The sequence below is a fragment of the Oryzias latipes genome, chromosome 13 (genome assembly GCF_002234675.1).
Source record: "Oryzias latipes chromosome 13, ASM223467v1".
Lineage (NCBI taxonomy): Eukaryota > Metazoa > Chordata > Actinopteri > Beloniformes > Adrianichthyidae > Oryzias > Oryzias latipes.
The window spans coordinates 30,886,817-30,893,073 of record NC_019871.2 but is presented as its reverse complement, the minus strand read 5'-3'; the positions used below and the strand labels follow the sequence as shown (position 1 = coordinate 30,893,073).

General features: G+C 50.0%; 1 pseudogene; it reads right to left on the bottom strand.

Moving 5' to 3' along the window:
• Window positions 1-3,704: 3,704 nt before the first annotated feature.
• On the bottom strand, window positions 3,705-5,639 carry LOC111948411 (annotated as a pseudogene).
• Between the last annotated feature and the right edge of the window lie 618 nt (window positions 5,640-6,257).

Genomic DNA, 6,257 nt, shown 5'->3' with positions numbered 1-6,257 from the left:
AGATTTTGTACTCTGTAACTCCTAATGTGACCCCAGAAATTTTAAGATTGCTTCTTATGGTTTCTGCTAATGGTTCCGATGCAAGCGCAAATACTAAAGTTGACAGCCCTGACGTGTCCCCATGCCCAGGAAAAACAGAGACTGAACCGATTACTAGTATCCTTGCAGCTGGGTGCCCTGTATAGTAATTTCACCCACCAACAAAATTCAGAACCCAAACCAAACCTGTCCAGAACATTGAATAGAAACTCCCATTCCACCCGGTTGAACGCCTTCTCAGCATCTAGTGAGATTGATAGAGCGCTGTAGTTTGTGTTTTGTAAAAAAATTGCAGAACATTTAAAAGGCAACGTACATTTGAGTGGGAGTATCTGCCCTTTATAAATCCTGTCTGGTCATACTTCACCAACGCTGGCAGAACCCCTTCCAATCTCCTTGGCAAGATTTTGGATAAAATATTAGTCAACACCAAGCAGACTAATCGGTCTAAAGGAGGTACATAAATCTGGAGGTCTGTTGTCTTTCAGAAATAGGGCAACGTGGGCAAGATTCAGCATGGGTGGGAGTGAATCCAGCCTAAAGGATTCCAAATACATATGGTTGTGCAATATGTTTGGCCATTTTTTTTTAATTATAAAATCACCCCCAATCTGGGCCAGCAGCCTTTCAAGCCTGTAAAGATTTAATTGCTTCTATGACCTCTTGAGTCTTTATAGGTCTACAATGGTCTGATCTTTATTGTTCAGATACTGTTGGAAAATTAATACAGTCAAGAGTCTTGCCAGGGTCTGGCAGCTTGATATTCGGAGGAATACAGTTCGTTAAAATATTAAAATTTTTACTTATTTGTTTGATTTCAAATTTTTTTTCTTTGGTCTTTGAGGGAAGATATCACATAGGATCTGTTTTTCCCTTGTGCCAGTCGGGCAAGAAGGCATTCTGGCTTATTACCTGAATCTAATAGTCTGTGTTTTGCGTAAAATATTGCCGTATGTGCATTCTGAGGTAGTAGTTGGTCCAAAGCTGATCTAGCAGCATCTGGTTTTTCCAGCACCGCGATGGCATGGGACTGTTTGAAATCCCTCTCTACAGAAGCAATGAGTTGTTTAAATTCCAGCTGTTTGGCCAGGATTTTTTTTTTTCATTTTTACTGCCGTATAAGAAATGATGGAACCTCTAAGAAATTCTTTACCTGCGACCTCCGGTATATCATTTTTGGAGATGTGAAGCTTCCACTGGTCTTCTAAATATTTAACAAACACAGGATCGTTAAGGAGAGTTGGATTTAGACGCCAATGTCTGTCTAAAGCAGGGGTCGGGAACCTATGGCTCGCAAGCCATATATGGCTCTTTCGATGGTCACATGTGGCTCGCAGACAAATCTTTAATTATACTTTTTTTTTTTCATTAGACCAGTCCTTCTCGTGCGCGATGCGATGCCAGAGGCGCGCAGTAGTAGCGGTGCTTAGAGAGAAAAATCTGCGCCAGCGCTATCAGTTTACAATTATCTATTATTTCACAGAGTTTGTACCAGCCGGAAACCTGTGAATTGCCGTGCCTAAAACTTCGCGCTCCCGTCTCTGAGAAAGAGGGCGCAGTTGCGGGGACGAGATGTGTGAGGGAGAAAGCAGAAGGTGGGGGTGAGGGGTTGTGGGCACTGGCAGCAGGTGAATCGCGCAGGGATTGTAAATACGTAAAACCCACTGCCCGTCACTCACTGCAGCGTGTGAGTGTGTGTTTGGCTCCGAGTCTGCATGTGAGCAGTCTGTCTCACATCTAAAGAACATTCAGACCAACCTAAGATCACGTTTGAAGTCTCAACGCCTGCATGAAGCAGAAACTCGACGTAAACCAGACTAGACAATCAGCAAAACTACCACGAGAAATACTCATCATTTATTAGCAACAGCATAACAATGTTATTAAAAAGAATCCACAGACTTATTGTACTTTAAAAATGTTGAAATTAAATCAAATGCACACATTCACTTGTATTTTTAGTTTTAAACATATTGTCGCGGACTGAGTTGGACTGGGTGGCTGTTGAGCCGCGATAAAAGTTCTGGAGTTCAATGAACGCATCGAGCAGAGATCTGATTGGCCCTCAGTTCTGTCGCTCAGCCTGAAGTTAGGTAGTTTGGACCAATGGGGTTCAGCTATGGGCCGAATAAGGGTAATGGGAGGGCTGGAGCGGCAGTGAGGGAATATAAAGTTGGGAGACGCTCTCTCGTCTCAGCGGGAGAGATTCAGGAGTTGCTGAATTAATTGTATGGCGTTTGTTGTGGTCCAAGGTAACCAGAATCAAGAACCTTAAAAGAGGTTAAGTCTCCGTGCCTCAATGTGGAAAAGGGACACTACATTATTGTATGGCTCTTTTGAAATTACATTTAAAAATATGTGGCGTTTATGGCTCTCTCAGCCAAAAAGTTTCCCGACCCCTGGTCTAAAGGGTCAAGATAGGGTGGTAAAAGCTCCATTGATACCGATGACTGGTCTGAAAGGACACGCGGATTTATTGAGCAATTTTCAGAGAACCGGGGTTAAGTTCTTAACCTAAAGTTCTCTTTCAACATTTGTTTCGGTACCTCACTATGGGATGTAGAGACTCCCGTATTGCCAGATAAGCTTACTCCGAAGACCAACAGAGAACGACCAGGCTGATCATACAGGTGTAGGTGTGAACCCCACACCTAGCACTGCGTGAGGCAGCCCTGGTCTGGTGACATCCAATCTATAAAATCTGATGAAAGTGTGAGGTGTTGCCCAACTGGCAGCCGTGCACACGTCATCCAGAGAGATGCTCTGAAAAACTGCCCATGATGATGCCATGCCGCGAGTGGAATGAGCGCACAGGCCCGCTGGGAGTGTTAACCCCTTGCTGTTATAAGCCATGGTTATAGCGCCCACAACCCAGTGTGACAGGCGTTGTTTGGTTATGGGCTTACCTGTGTGAGGAGAAGCCCTCGACACAAACAGCTGCTCAGATTTTCTGAAGCCAGCCATCCTCTTCACATACATGCGCAATGCCCGCACAGGACACAATGTGTGAAGCCTCTCTTGCTCCGTAGAGGAAAAAGGAGGCGGGTTGAATGCCAAAAACTCAATGGGGTGGTAAGGTATGGCAGGGTTGAAAACCTTGGGCATAAATGCCGAATTCGGTTTCAACAAAACCTTAGAATCCCCTCTGGAGAACTTCAAACAGGACGGGTGAACTGACAATGCATGGATGTCGCTCACTCGTTTAGCAGAAGCTAGTGCAATAAGCAGAGCTGTTTTAAAAGAGAGCACTTTGAGGCTCACTTGTCTCATTGGCTCAAACGGTGCGCACGACAGTGTGTCTAGTACCACCGGTAAATCCCAAGGAGCAACAAGGCTTTTCGACACCGGTCGGAGCCGACGTGCGCCCCCATAAACTGACAAATAAGCGGATGCTGGCCCACTGTTTTGTAATTAAAACCTACGTGACAGGCGGATATGGCCCGCCAGATACACTTTAATAGTGGAAAAGGACAAACCTTTTTCAATAAGTTCCTGATGGAACGATAGAATGACTGGGACGGGGCTCTGGTAAGGCACTACGGCCATTTTCACGCACCAGTCCTCAAAAACGCGCCATTTGGCGCCGTAGGCGGAGCGGGTAGACCGCGCCCTGGCACTCTGGATCGTATCCATGACATTCTGCGGGAGTCCCGCTGCCATGAGATTTAGCCTCTCCCGGGCCAGGCCCACAGAGCCAGGCGTTCCGGATGAGGATGAAAAACTTCCCCGCGGACCTGCGGCAGGAGGTCCCTGCGTAAGGGCAGAGGCCACGGTTGGCTGTGCAGCATCTGAATGGTGTCCGCTAGCCAGTGTTTCTAAGGCCACCGAGGGGCTACGAGGATGAGAGAGTGTTTTCCCTTCTCGAACCCTGGTGAGGGTAGGGGCAATCAACTCCAACGGTGGGAACGCATACAGAAGTCGGCGCGGCCACTCGTGCGCTAGAGCGTCCACCCCCAGGGGGGCGCTCTGGTCCGTCAGAGAGTAGAACATCTGACACTGAGCGTTCTCCGCTGACGCAAAAACATCGACCTCTGCTTGACCATAAATGCTTCACATCTGGGCTACCACCTGGCTGTGGAGCTTCCATTCCCTGTAACGCGGGTCACGTCTGGAGAGCAGCTCGGCTCCCCGGTTCATTATCCCCGGTACATGGATGGCCCGCAGCGACAGAAGTCGGGAGCTGTTCCAGATAATCAGTCTGTGTGCTAGCGTGTGCAACTGAAATGAGCGCAGCCCTCCTTGTCTGTTGATATACGCCACCACTGTGGTATTGTCGGTCCTGACTAAAACATGGCGCCCTTTCAGGAAGGGTAAGAAATGTTTCAGTGCAAGAGAGACCGCCAGGAGTTCCAAGCAGTTTATGTGAACTGATCGCATGTGGGAGCCCCACAGACCGTTCACCGTCCTGCCCTCGTGAGTGGTTCCCCAGCCTGTCAGCGAGGCATCTGTGGTGATCACCTGTCTTGTTTGCACGATTCCCATGACAACACCTGTGGTGAGGAAAGTGACATCCCTCCACTTGTGTAGGGCCAGAATGCACGTCACCGAAGCAAGCACCCGCCGGTGACCATGGCGGGCGGAGCTTAGATTGAGCGACGCCACCCACCGCTGAAAAGGACGCATGTGTAGGCGACCAAAAGGGATGACGGACAGAGCCGATGCCATCAGCCCGAGGAGCCTGAGGCACAGTCTGAACGTTATCCACGCCCCCCTGCGGAACTGTGACAGACACGCCCTAAAGGCTGTCACTCTTCTCCGCTGAGAGTCGCGCTCTGAACTTGACTGAGTTCAGGGACAAGCCGATGAAAGTGATCGTTTGAACTGGTGTCAACACGCACTTCGGGAGACTGCGCTGCGAGCAGCCAGTCGTCTATATCCGTTGCCAGCCGAACGCCCATCTGTCTCATGGGTGCGACGGCGGCCTCCGTGCATTTCACAAACACCCGCGGACTCAGTGAGAGCCCGAAGGGGAGCACTAGAAACTCGTAAATCTTCCCTCGAAAGGAAAATCTGAGATACTTTCTGTGAGGGGAGTATATATGGACGTGAAAATATGCGTCTTTCAAATCTATGGAGACGAACCAGTCTCCTGAACGCACCAACCGTACCAGACCTGCGTGTGTTAGCATTCTGAATTTGTACTTCCTCAAGTATTTGTTCAGTGCTCGCAGGTCTAGAATCGGACACAGGCCTTCACCCCGTTTTGGGACTAGGAATTATCTGGAGTAGAAACCGCTGTGAGCCTGCTCCGGTGGCACTAGCTGAATGGTGGCTTGCAGTGTTTTGATCTCTTCCTGCAAACTGCGTGCGTTTTGCCCCCTGGAAAGGGGAGGAGTGGATCCAAACTGGAGTCTGTAACCCTTGGTAACAGTGCTTATGACCCAGTCTGGCGCCCTGCAGTGTCGCCATTGGTGTGATTTGTCAGAGAGCGGGCCGAGCGGCTTCCGCGTTGAGACACTGGTGGGCGTGGCCAACGCGAGCTGCGCTGATGCAGGGCTCGCTGCTACCACGGTGCTGGGCTGCTGTGCCACTGGTGGAGCAACAGCTCTCTCCTGTGGCCTCATGTGCAGCCACGCAGCTCCCACCCGGCTTGCCGACATTCGTATGTGTTTTGTTTTGTCTTTTTTGTGTTGAGGCTGCGCCCTTGGCTCAGGGCCTGGTTGCGCGCCTCAGGGATTTTTTATTTGTGTTTGTTTTAAAAACCTTTTAAAACACTTTCTGGGACACAACTGTGGCTCCACTGAGCTCTCTGTGGGTCCCTCTTTTCTCCTTTTTAACTGGCTGTGAACCTTGAGGGCCACCAGGGCCCACGGCTCTGAGCGACAGTAGGCGTTGGCTGGGCTGCCGTTGTCACGCTGGGAGCAAACTGTTTCTTGGCCCAGGCCCCTCTGGCCTCAGCAGGCTTTCCGTGGCCCCGGTCACCTGGCTGAGGCTGGCGTTTCGGAGTGCGGTAAGCTGGTCTAGCTACCGCTTGAGCTAAGGAAAGACGCGGTGCAGCTGGGGTAGGAGAGGTACCTTCCTGGGCAGACACGGCTGCAGCGCTTCACCTTCCCGTTTCTTCTCTTCACAGCACCTTTGCATTGTGGCCACCGCTGGTCCAAATAGGCTCTTTGGGTCCACCGGCACATCGAGGAGTTGAGTCTTCTCCTTCTGAGAGAGACTAAATAAGTTCAGCCACCGGGCTCTTTCCTGGACCAACATGAGGGCCATGGCTCGCC